We start from the raw sequence: 13788 nt of genomic DNA, 5'->3' as shown, positions 1-13788 counted from the left end.
TCATGAATCATTTCATAAAGTGAATTAGATCTTTAAATTTACTCAGTTGAATTGTGGTTTTTTTGTTGTTTTTGTTTTTGACACTAATATCCTTTGAGTTTTATTTCTTTGGATGAGAACCAAGTGCTATTTCCTCAAAGAGAGCCCACATATTGGGATTTGAGGAATGCTTTTTACTTTCGTTAATTCCCTTTTTTAGGTTAAAAAGTTACTTGAGCCAGATGGTGGTTTAAACAGCTATCTATCATGTATCCTCTTGTATAATACTGTACCATGTATCTTTTATACATGAAAGGGGATAAATGCTGAACATAGAGATTATGGAAAACTTGTTACAAAGCCAAGAATCTGAAAATATGAATCTATGAAATATCTTAGTCCAGGGAGAACAAAGCTATCTCATTGCAGTGCTGATTAATTACTAGTGTCTTCCTAGCATAGTAGCTAAGAATTTGTAGCCATGTATTTGCATACTTTGAATGAGTATCATGATCCATTGGGGATGTCTGTCTTGGGCGCAAAATAGGAAAAGGTAAGCCCCATGTTTTTCAATTTTGCCTTAGCTGCAGGAAGTTGGTCTAAATCAGGGGCCACCAAGCTTTTTCTATAAAGGAACAGGGAGTAAATATGTTATGTATTGCAGGCCATACAGTCTTCATTGCAACCACTTTGCCACTGTAGTACTAAAGCAACCAAATAACAATACACAGATGAATAGACATTCTGTGTTCCAGTAAAATTTTACTTACAAAAAAGGTAGAGGGCCAGATTTGGCCCATAGACTCATATAGTTTGCTGACCCCTGATCTGAATAGTATATCATGTAGCTTCATTTGAATGATATTCATATCATGATTTTTGAGAATGTGAGACTATTCACCTGGCCCTATATTTGGTGGCAGCCTTATATGTCTGTGTATCACCTAGCAAGAAAAAAATTCATAAAAGCCCATATTTTTTCAGTTTGTACATCTCCAACTAGGTGAAATGAGGGAGCACTCGTACATATTATGGTATAAATTAGTACTCATCACACACATGGTTTTTATCATTTTTTCTCATTATTATAAGTATCTTTCCTTATATTGAATAACTGCATTTCTGGGTGACCTAAATCTAGTATAGGTTTTATTTTTTTTTAATTTTTTTAATGTTTATTTATTTTTGACAGAGAGAGACAGAGCATGAGTGGGAGAGGGGCAGAGAGAGAGGGAGACACAGAATCTGAAGCGGGCTCCAGGATCTGAGCTGTCAGCACAGAGCCCGACACGGGGCTCGAACCCATGGACCAAAGGATCATGCCCTGAGCCGAAGTCGGATGCTCAACTGACTGAGCCACCAGGTGCCCCTAGGTTCTATTTTTGATAGAAGAAGGATGGCATGCAATAGTTGCTGGAACATGAGGCAATAGTAGTAAAAAGTGTTTGGGTTACAAGTCACATGAAAGTAGCTCAAAGAGACTAGGGAAATTATCATACGGATGCCATAATGTCTTTTAAAAACTAGAAGTTAATTTAAGTTATACCTGACCTTCTGATCACTATTAACCATTTCATAAACAGCAACAGGACTCATTTCCATCTTTAATCTCTACTTGTATCTGTGTGTTTGCTTTATTCTTCCCTCTTATGTGCCAGACTAATTTCCTTCCTATCTCTAATCCACTTGAAGAGAAATATGGCTGCCAGAAGTCTCTGAAGGTGTAGTCTTAGCCTCAGAAAACGATGGACTCTTCCTTGATTCTACTTTAATTTCTGAGAAGGGACTCTTGGGTCAAATACCTTTCCTGGGCTGATTGAACCATGGGCAGTGGTTCTGAGAAAAGGGCTGTAATGCAGATTGGGGAACAACCCTGAGCCATCTATGCTATGGATAGCTGACAGAGATAACAAAATGGCTACACCTGGATGACTCATGAGGCTATGAGACATGTTCTCATGAAAGAGATTCTGTACAAAGGAAGTACTAAAGAAACACATGTCTTATTAACTGGCTTAGAAAATGTCTTGTCTTTTAAATTCTTATTTAGCATAGTAAATTAGCCTCTCCATTTTCTTGAAAAATGTCCTAAAAGTTGAGCCATTCTTTTTTTTTTTAACATTTATTTTTGAGACAGAGAGAGAGCATGAAGAGGGGAGGGTCAGAGAAAGAGGGAAACACAGAATCTGAAACAGGCTCCAGGCTCTGAGCTGTCAGCACAGAGCCCGACGCAGGGCTCGAACCCACGGACCGTGAGATTATGACCTGCGCCGAAGTCGAACGCTTAACCGACTGAGCCACCCAGGCGCCCCACAGTTGAGCACTTCTAAGGCATCATCTTCTGAGTGTTTGGAAATACCTTGTGACATTCTTGGTAAGCAGATCATGGGTGGAAATGAATTAGTTTGTGCTTTGTTGTTGGACCAATGAGCCTTAGGCTGAAAGGCTACTCAGGTGAAGACAGTGGAATTGAATGCGAAGGATCCGATTAGCTCTGCTCAACTTTTGTGCTCTGTTTAAGCTACACAGTAATTCCATCTTCTCTTCACTGCGATGATAATTTTCAGTGCCTGAATCTCAGACTCTATTGCAAGTAGCAAATGATTATCCAAAATATTGTGTGCCCTGTTGAAGGACCTCAAAGCACCAGTGACCCTTCCTCAGAAGAAATCACTTGTGTCACAGGCAAATTAAAAATGTTGTCTGTGTGTGAAGGTAAACTGCTACTTAATAACCGCCCCTTCGTAAGGAATAGCATTTTTAGATGAAAACAATGGCTCATAATGGAAGTACTGAAGAGGTGTGTGTGTGGCTTTTCTGTCATGCTTCCTCAGAAGCAAGATCTGTCCCACGGGAGATAAGGAACTGTGTTTCCAGGTGACAAGACCAGGACATCAACATTCAGGTGCTTTACTCATCTTCTGTGGTGTTCTTTTCTTTCTAAGGGATTTTTAGTATGGGAACCTCTCTCTCAGAAGAAAACATAGCTGAGAAATGACTTTCTAAGTGACACCTGGAGGACATGGGCGTCATCAACCCTTGTGTTTCTATCACTAAGTTGTTTGGGATTCCACACAATGATACAAAGGTTAATATTTAAACTAATAAGGTAAAAAATAAAAGAATCTAATAAGATATTATAAAAACAGCAAAAATACATTTGGGTTTGTTTTTAAATTTTTGCATTTAATAAATTATTTCCATTTTCCAGAAACATTCCCATGTAAGTTGGCTGATAACTGAATTTATGGACTTCTATAAGTGACGCGCACTGACTTACTCCGCTAAGGAGTAAGCAGCATAGCTCTTCCCAAGACTGTGGTGCCTTCTTGGGGACATGTTCTCTCGTAACTTCTCTCATCGCTTTTCCATATTCACATTATCTCTTGACCACACTCCTGGATCTTACTCCTTCAGGACTCCTCACTTCTTTGTTCTTTGTCCTATTCCCAGATTGTCCCTAAACCTTAATCACAATTTAGATTGTTGTAGTCGGATTTAACTGAATTTTGCATAATGAATAATAATATGCAATGCAATGATGAATAATAAATTTCACACATCCTTATTCTTCATAAAACTAGAACTTTCTTGGCAGAGTTTCCTTCGGGGTGACATTTCTCCTCAGGCCCCAGCTTTCCTACACTGTTGAAACCTTTACCCTCTTCTGCATACCCTGGATCTCAGAAAGTATTTTACTTCTAGGTGATTTGGCTTTTCCTTTTCCTATGTTCGTCCATCTCAGCTATGCTCTGAGGGTGTTTTTTATATGATTTAAATGGTCCATGAAAGTGTTGTAATATATAAAGACCTTACTTTCCCCTAAGTGTTCTTCAACCCCTTTCAAGGAGCACCTTTGTTTACATCCTCCATAAAAATGTTCTTATATGGTTACAATTACAAGATACACTGCAAGGTTTAAGTTGAGGTGAAATCTATACAGCACAAAATTATCCACTTAAAAATGAATGACTCAGTGGCATTTAGAACACTTGCAGTATTGTCCAGTCATCATAGCTATCTAGTTCCAAAACATTTCCAAGCTCCCAAATTAAAATTCTGCTCATTAAGCAGCAACTCCCTGTAATGGGTGTTGAATTGTATCCTCCCCCAAAAATGATTTGTTAAGGTTCTAATCCCCAGTACTTCAGAATGCAGTCTTGTTTGGATAGAGGATTGTTGCAGATGTGACCAGTTGAGATATGGTTGTCCTGGATTAGGTGAGTTACTGATCCAGTATGGCTAGTATTCTTGTAAGAAGACAGCCATGTGAAGGCAGACACCCTGGGAGAATGCGATTGCAAAGGCAGAGAAGGACTTCTGCAGCTGGGAACCAGGTACACCGAAGATCATGGGCAAGCCCGTAGAAACTAGGATGAAGGAAGGAAGGATTCTCTTCAGGTTTCAGAAGGACCATGGCCCCACTGACACTTTGATTTCTGACTTCTCACCTTTAGACCTATGAGACGATACATTTTTATTAAGTCGCCCAGTTTGTGTGTGTGTGTGTGTGTGTGTGTGTGTGTGTGTGTGTGTGTTTTAAGGGCAGCTCTAAGGAACTAATAACATTCATGTTCCCTGCTGCTCTCAGCCTCTGGCAACTATCAACCTGCCTTCTCTCTATGTGGATATATCTGTTCTGGATATTTCATGTAAAAGGAATCATGGCCCTTTTCATCTGACTCCTTTCATGTAGCAATATGTTTTTGAGGTCCATTTACATTGTTCATGTGTCAGAACTTTGTTCCTTTTTATGGGTAATATTCCATAGTGTAGGTCTCTCACGATTTGTTTATTCATTCGTGTGCTGATGGATATTTGGGTTGTTTCCACGTCCGGGCTGTAGTGAGTAGTTCTGTTATGAATATTTGTATACACATTTTTGGAGGTTGCTTTGTTTGTTTTCTTTCCTTTTTCACTACCTATTTTCAATTATCTGGGGCAAATACCTCAGGGAGGAATTACCAGGTCATATGGTAATTTCATTCTTCTATTTCTGAGGATGCATAGGATATTATTTGTAATTTTTCTTGGAACATGATTTTATAAATAAGCTTCATATTTCATTTATATTCTCTTCATAACTATAATTTTACTAAATATCCATAAAATAGTAATGTAACCAGCCTTTCCTGAGTTTTTACTCTATGCTGGATGTCCTATATATAAAACTAGCAGCCTTTCCAGCATCAGTCTCCTTTTATCATTACAGCAGCTCAATGAATCAGTCACCACTGTTCTCTCCATTCAGCAGATGAGAGTTTGAGAGTTAGAAAGTATTCATAAACTGACTCAGGTTTCTCCCCAGTGTGGTGGCGGAACTAGGATTCAAAACTCTGGTCTTGGGCTCTAAATGCTATGTTCTTGCTTATTGCACTGCGTTCTAAATACCCACCTTACTGATATGCCATGGGTTAATAAGCAATTCCCCACTAAACTTGTTTCCAGTGGTTTGTTATGTTCTGTGTCCCTGCAGGAAGTAGCCTCTTCTGGAATCTATTTTGCTGCTCTCCATCTTTTGCCCTCTTGATAAATTATGAAGAATGGAATTATGGGGTCAGAGGGTTTAATGATTCTTAGGCATCTTGCCTTGTTGCACTCTAGAAGAATTTGAATAATTTAACAGTTATCATCCATGTGTCTTGAACGTTTTTAGTGGGAATTGCCTGGGTCTATGGTTGCACTCTCCCTATCCCTGAACACTGATTTTTGTTAGCAAAAGCTTAGTGCTAGTAAGGCCATGGGTTTTATACATTAAAGCACATATTTGTATACAGAATAGCTGTCCATTCTCAACCTGTTTATTTATGTTATTTGTTCTAGTATATAGAGCAAGGTTACATAGTGGGTTAAGACAAAATCATGCTATTGCTTAAAAAAGAAATCAACTTCTTATTGCTCCTATTTTCAAGGATATTCTTAGCATATGATCCCTTCTTCAACACCACAGGCTTTGGACCAGTTCTATCCAATAGAACTTTCTGTAATGATGGAAAGATTTTATAATTTTGCACTAGCAAATACAGTATCTGCTGGCCATATGGGACTATTGAGCAGTTGAAATGTGGCTAAAGTTACTGGGGGATTAAATTTTTCATTTTTTTTTAATTTAAATATGATCTGGATAATAGCTGATAATGTAGCTTTTGACTTTTCCTGTTCTATTAAGACTCATTTGTCCTTGTAAGCTGGCTTCATCATGGTTCCAGCCTAGTTAAGTATGTGTATTCCTAAAATAAAATCCACATTTTTGTTTTATGGGTAGTAATTCCTTAGGTTTCCTTTATTGTGGTGCCATAACCTGCAACTAGATAAAAAAAAGGGATGTTGTAAACAAATAATACTAATATAAAATTTTTCATTGCATTTTAAGACTTTGTGTTTGCAACATTTAAACAAATGGATAAATTTGATGGATAACTGAATCACAGAAAACCTGAGTTTTAGCTCTAGTCCTTTCACCTCCCAGAAATCACCCTTCACACCTTCGTTTTTAAGCCTCATCTGCAAAGTGAACAGTTTGGTCTGGATACTCGGTTAGATATCTCCAATTTGAGCATCCCTTTTTCTTCATCTCCCCTGTGGTCATCATATGGTGTATACCTTCAATCTTCATCCTAGGAAACTCCCATTCTCTAAATCTCTGTTCTCTTGAGGACGACGTAGATACTAAGCTGTGGCTCTCAGCTCCAGTTAATGGGACAGCTGTTTTCTGTACTCAGTTCCTGTGCTGAGTAAAGGAAGACAAGCTCGTCTTGATCACATACTTTATGGAACATTGCAGGATGAAACAATTTCATTGAAACATCTGAATCAATTAGGAAAAATGGTTTGTGTTTTATTTTGTTTACTCCCTTAAGCAAAAGGAAAAGAAAATGTTGCTTCTGACATGTCAATGCCACGAATATTCCATCTTAAACATTTTAATTCTGTTAGAAGACATGTTCAACCAAGGCTGTAAGCAGAAAATCTTTCATAAGGAAAATTAAGTATTAAAATATATAAATGTATTAAACAGTCTCGGCTAATTCCAGAAGCACAGGATGAAATGTGTTTTAAAAATGTTCCTTCCAGACAAAGGAAACATGGCCAACTGGTCTCTCTTTCCCAAGAATGAATATTACGACACATCCAGTATCTGCACTGCATTTTAGATGTTCAACATGAAGCTGTAGGTAAGGCTTTGACGTGGACTACAAATCTGTATCTAGTTAGAATAATTTCTACCAATGAATATTCTTTCATGTAACTATATATCCAGAATGTTTCAAAAACAAAGTGATTTCTAGACTGCTTGCATTTTCCTAGAATTTTAAGAATTCACACCCTACAGACTTCATGAAGTTCTCTTTAAGCCCATGTTTTAACATACAGAAATGGCTGGCTCCCAGATATTTTGGAGTAGAGGTTTCAGTATAAACTGGAGATATGATACTCTTTGTGACTGGACTATTAGCCAGAGAAAGACTAAGTGAAAAAATAAAGAATTGTTTTTCTTCCTGTACTTTTATCTACCTAATGTGGAAAAAAAAAGCCATAAAGTAAATAAATAATAATATAAAATAAAAATATAATATAAAATGTGCTATAACAACATCATATCATAAAACCAAAATAAATAAGACTATCCCGAGTCTGGGTATTAACATTGTAAAATGAGATTCATAGCTATAGATCCTGTAATCAGTTTATGTTTTGTACTTATAAATTGAGTGTGTTTGTTTGTTTGTTTGTTTTTAATGATTCATTCAAATAAGTTCTTCAGCCAAACCAGGAAGGTATATGCATGGTGGCCACACCCGATTTACAACTTCACTTTTATACTGAGGCAGGTAACTGTGAAATGTCTTTTGAAAAACCTGTCGGCTGACACCATATTCTATAGTTACACCTATGCAAAATTCGTAAAAATAAAGGTTGTGTTAATTAATGCCCCATGGAGATTTTAAAACATTACTTCCCTATCATTGGTTAGTTTAATGCTGTGAAATAATCCTAAAACACACATCTCAGAAAGGCCCCAAGCAACACTATGCATAACAAGTGTGCCCACTGCTTATGGGTGGTGAGTTGATTAACTTGCTATTAAAATGCAGAATAAAAATTGGATCTTCACTGTGCCCTTTCAGTTACTATTGTAAAGGTAGGGAAGGCATAAGGGATGAATAATAGACCTAATAAGGAAACATTTCATTGGGTTTTTCATTATAGTAAAAACATCTCAGTGGAGAGATAAAACGCATTTACTAAATTCACCAGAATGGAGATGTGATTGTTGGAACAGTTTAGGTACTTTATAATTCATTTTGCACTAATCTCTTTTTTGAAATCTGAGCACAAGGAAGAAAAGAAATACTTACTTTCATAATACAGTTGGAGGACACAGAAAATGGTCTTTATTTCCAGACATTTTGGATTATGAATTTTATTCTGACAATCATTTTGAGCAGAGAAATGGAAGTAGCAACTATTAAAAGGAAATTAACTCCCAGATTGCAATTACAACATTAACTTTAGTTAGTATGTCAATAGGGAAAAATCATTTTCTACATATCTGTCTTAGGATGTGTCTTTTTTACACTCAGCCAATTCAGCTCTTGCCTTCAAATGTGGAAGTGATCAATGGTTGTTTTATCAAGGCTGAAAGTGTCATGTGACTGACCAGTCACCCTAATAACAGAAAATATATAAACTCAGTCTCTACTTGATTAGACTTTTTCATTAACTAATTCTATGTTTGGTCACACAAAAATATTTAGAAGGTTTATAATATTGCTGTTTTGTCATATAGAGCAACAAAGCTACGCTGGGAAACAAGAAGGTTGAAAAGAGTGTTACACCTATTCCTACCTAAGAGCTTTATAGCTGTCGGGGAATAATGACAAAGAAATAGTCTCCAATATTATGGATAACACAGGCTAAGACACAGTGAGGATCTAAACTAAACTCTCTTGCCCTCATGGGTTTGGTAACTAGGCAGATGATAGAAATGCAGCTCTGGTCTCCAGACAGGGCTCTTCTCTTTTGAACAGACCCAGAAACAGTGCCAGCTGTTTTGGGTAAGGTGTTGTAAGAACCTGGGGTGATGGGAAAACTTTCACCCCCGTTAGAATCTATTTCACAGCCCTCCCTTGTCAGGAAACTGAGATTAAACATCAGTGGATTAATTCCAAAATGTTAGTGCTTTTTGGCTCCACGAAGAAAGAGTTGGGACAATTGACTGCCCTTTAATCAAATACTGATGATATTTGGATAAGTATCTGCAACTCCCTGAGAACAGTCCTCTTTCCTTTAAGCCACGGCGTTCCAAGGAAGGTATAGTTTAAGAAGCAGAGCAGTATGGGGATGGGAGATGGTATTTTGAGACACTTAGTTTGTAGTAGAGCCCCTCCCTAAGGAATGTGATTGAGGCCTCCTCAGAATAAAGGAAGGCAGTGTGCAACGTGGCCCAATCAACTTTTAGACACTTATGTGTAGGTTTGACATAACTCTGTAACTTGGACTATGTCCAATCCAACTACATGTCACTGTATATGGGAGATTAAAAAAGTAGAAATTGCATAAAAAGCTACACACTGCTGCACTTGGGGCTCATTTTTTCGGCTACGGACCCACTGAACACATGCCGGCATGACAAATAAAGTTGCTTCCTGGACAAAGAAAGCCTTGGTGTCCTGTCTCTGTGTGAGAATACTGCTACAAGTCAAGAGATTGCTCCAGAGAAATGAGGAAAACAGCAGAGTGATGTGCAGAGGCCAATCTACACATAGAAAAGTACATCTGATTGCTGCACAAAATCACCTTAGGTAGTTTTGCTTCAGTTGTGATATTCTTGATTTCTCCTCCAGTTAATGTTGAGTTGGTGGTGTAGGCATGGACTGACCTAAGCAGCCTTGGACAGAATAGTCAAATCCATCAAATGTGTCTTCCACACCTTCCTGCTATTTGTTTTTTTTCCTGCCCAGCTATCATCTCCATGTCTGGTTGTTATGATACCCTTAAATTTTCTATCATGGCAACTGACTCCGTTTCTCACTCCCAAGTTAGTTTCCTTTCTTCCATACCACACCTCACCCTGTTCATTCTTCTGATCATTGCCAAGAACACAAAATTGGTTTAATAAGCTAATTCTACATGGGTTTTGAATGATATCCACTGCCTAATTTCTTAATGACCCCAGAGTTTAAAATAGGTCAATGGACAATCCAAATGATCCTTGCCTTTATCTTTTCTTGTTTTTGACTTTTTGGAACTTTCTGAATATTTCTGAATGATGGTAAAACTTTGGGGAGTAATTTTCAGATGTACTGAAGTTTGTTTTTGTCTTTGGTTTTTTTTTTCCCTACAGTTCAGGTCAAAGAATGTGATAGTTGCTCAACTGTTTAAAGCAAAGATTGCAAAACAAACAAACAAGCAAACAAATCAAATCTTGATGCAGCTGTTACCATTTTATGTTTCCATGTCAGGTATCATTTATCCATCTCACACTCATCCCCTCTGAATTCTGATAAGGTCTTAGAATCCTTCTCAAATTAGCCTTTCAGGTAACCACTAGTGGATCATCATCAGCTGCTACCGTATTTATAGTGGTGTGTGTGTGTGTGTGTGTGTGTGTGTGTGTGTGTGTGTGTGTGTAGTTGAGAAGTTGAGGCAAATAAATGTACCTCTGTATTCCCACTCACTTTTTCCTTTAACCAAGACCTAACATTACAACCAACTGCTACATCAACTTTATCATAGAGAGATTTTTACGATGAAGCTGACTATATGGATATGATTTGAATTTCAGGATACTGCTTTATTGACAGAATAGAACAGAATGGATATTGATCTATGACTGAGGCAGAATGAAATGTTATGAAATGTGCCTTTGAATGACTTGTTCACTTCTCCATCCCGTTGATCAACAGAATGGTGCATAGTGTATTAGTATACTTGATATATTAGCTCATGCCAGCTTTTCTTCAAATCCATCTCATTTAAGACACCTATATTTACTCCTTAAGCTATTCAAAATGAAAATTCAGTTAACATAGGGGCGCCTGTGTGGCTCAGTTGTTTGAGTGTTGTACTTTAGCTCAGGTCATGATCTTGCAGTTGGCAGGTTTGAGCCCTGCATTAGGCCCTCTGCTGTCAGAGCCAAGCCTGGTTTGGATCCTCAGTCTCCCTCTCTCTCTGCCCCTCCCCCGCTTATGCTCTTTTTTCTCTCTTTCAAAAATAAACATAGAAAGAAAGAAAGAACTTAGAAATTCAGTTACCATATATATTTTTAAGTACTTCCAATTCATTATGATCTCAGTTTTCAGTTGGTACCAGAAAATTTCAATTCTGGCCTCACTATATTTAACTGAAGATACTAAATGAAAAATGATGTATGAGAATGTGGAATAGTTTTACTCCTATTAATTATGGTATCACATTGATGTTCTTGATTGATGTCAGCTCATGAGGACATCTCTCCTTTAATTTTTATCATAAAATACTTTTATTATTTTTAGGTCAAATAAGCCTTCTCCCCAGTTAGATCATATCTAACTAAGCCTTAAAGGGTTAACGTGTACACATACATGAAAAACAAAACAAAAGGAGCTTAAATCATATTTATTGAATTTCTCTTTTAGGTCACAATGCTAAACATATTAATATTATTTAATATTATCTCACTTTTAATTTATTTTATTTTTTTTATTTTTAATGTTTATTTCTGAGAGAGAGACAGAGCATGAGCAGGGGAGGGGCAGAGAGAGAGGGAGACACAGAACAGGAAGCAGGCTCCAGGCTCTGAGCTGCCAGCACAGAGCCCAACGCAGGACTCTAACTCACAGACCGGGAGATCATGACCTGAGCCAAAGTTGGATGCTTAACCAACTGAGCCACCCAGAAGCCCCAACTTTTATTTTAAACATTTTTGGACTCACATTGTCCCAGTTTACAGATGGATAATTGATGGTTTAGAGAGGTTTTAAATTACATGTACGAGGCCACAATCCAGTACGTGAAGGGAGTAGTGTGAAACTGAGACCTGACTTTCTCCAAAGACCAATCAATAAGCACAGATCTTAGGGGTGTCTGGGTGGCTCAGTAGATTAAGCTTCTGACTGCGACTCAGGTCATGATCTCACAGTTAGTGATTTTGAGCCCTGTGTGGGGCTCTGTGCTGACAGTTCAGAGCCTGGAGCCCATTTCAGAATCTCCCCCTCCCTATGTCCCTCCCTTGCTTGCTTGCTCTCTCTCTCCCCCCCACTCCATCTCAAAAGTAAATAAACATTTTTAAAATTAGAAAAAAGTAAGTACCAATCTTAGAATACATATTTTCAACTCGCCAGGGTCCTCAGGTTGTATGATACTTAAGTACTGTTATAGTATGTAAGTACCATTTAGAAATGGGAAGTTTCCTAAGAGATTGTAGTGGATAAAATGAATCGCTTTTTTATATTAGTCTGTTTGCAAAAGCAGTTAACAGAAAATTGTGATCAAAGACTAAAATTCTAGCAACAGATCTGGCTTCAGGATTGGTTGATTCAGTGGTTCAATCATATCAAGACATATGTCTAATCTATTTTTCTTTGGATTGCCTTTTTTTTTTAAATTTTTTTAACGTTTATTTATTTTTGAGACAGAGAGCGACAGAGCATGAACAGGGGAGGGGCAGAGAGAGAGGGACACACAGAATCTGAAACAGGCTCCAGGCTCTGTGCTGTCAGCCCAGAGCCCAACGCGGGGCTCAAACTCACAGACTGTGAGATCATGACCTGAGCCGAAGTCAGACGCTTAACCGATCAAGCCACCCAGGCACACCTTGGATTGCCTTTTATACTCAGATCATTAGTAAGATGACTATAGCACTTCCAGATCTGCCAAGAGTCAGTGGAAAGGGAGGGAACATTTTTTTTTTCATTACTCGTTTGTTTGTTTCAGGAATATGGAATGATCCCTAGCAGATAATCCCACCTTGCCTCATTATTCAAGTTATATCACATTTCTATTCCTCTACCAATCATTGAAATGGAAATTAGATTGCTGTGTTTTCTTTAGAGCAAGCAATCAAGATTTAAACAAATAAATGTTGCAGAATCAACCATACGTTTGCAAAAACACAGCTTTCTCCATGCCACAGATCTTTCAAGGGCCATTTCATCTCTGCAGAGTACAGGGCAATTCACTCTTTGGCAAAGAAAAAAAAAAGTCATGAGCACTAATGGTAAGTCTTGGTGTTTATCTTGTGTTTTAAAAATTTATGGGTTCCAAAATTGTTACGTTTTTCTTTGCTTATTCAATTTCACTACTTATGTAAAGCTCCTCATACTTCTAAACACTCAGTTATCTCAGCTATCAAAAGGAGATTAAAATATGGTATTTAGAGTGAGACATATGAAATTGCTAATATTTTACTATATTGAACTTGCAAATACAGCAATTTAAAATGGCTAATATGTGAACACCAACACTTAAGTGAGATAAATACTTGAGTGTAGTGCTTGGCAAACAGCTCTTATGGAGTGAATGGCTTAAGAATCTTCATAAACTTATTTTAATAGTTGCATGTAGCTTTACCAATGAGAGCAAATTCCTTAGCTTTACTGCTTAAAGTAGTTGAAGGTAGAGAGTAGAAAAAGGCCTTTGCCCTTTAATTGATAGAAAAATTGCAATTCAGCCTAGAAAGAATCCACCACTAATTTATTAATTAACTTGCGTGTTTTGAAAATTGTTAACAATAATAATGCCTAAGGCCAGGTGAAAATAGGGTGGTGTTAACAAATGTCAACTAATTGGGAGGCATATAGTATAGGGAATAGAAAAATGATTCCA

General features: G+C 37.5%; 1 protein-coding gene across 4 annotated transcripts in view; it reads left to right on the top strand.

Annotated features, from left to right (window-relative positions):
* Positions 1–13788, top strand: part of LRRC4C (leucine rich repeat containing 4C) — a 1352261-nt gene that overhangs the window by 705901 nt on the left and 632572 nt on the right. The window lies entirely within an intron of this gene.

The sequence above is a fragment of the Felis catus genome, chromosome D1 (genome assembly GCF_018350175.1).
Source record: "Felis catus isolate Fca126 chromosome D1, F.catus_Fca126_mat1.0, whole genome shotgun sequence".
NCBI classification, from domain to species: Eukaryota; Metazoa; Chordata; class Mammalia; order Carnivora; family Felidae; genus Felis; species Felis catus.
The sequence above is the reverse complement of the archived record's forward strand: the minus strand, read 5'-3'. Positions and strand labels throughout refer to the sequence as shown.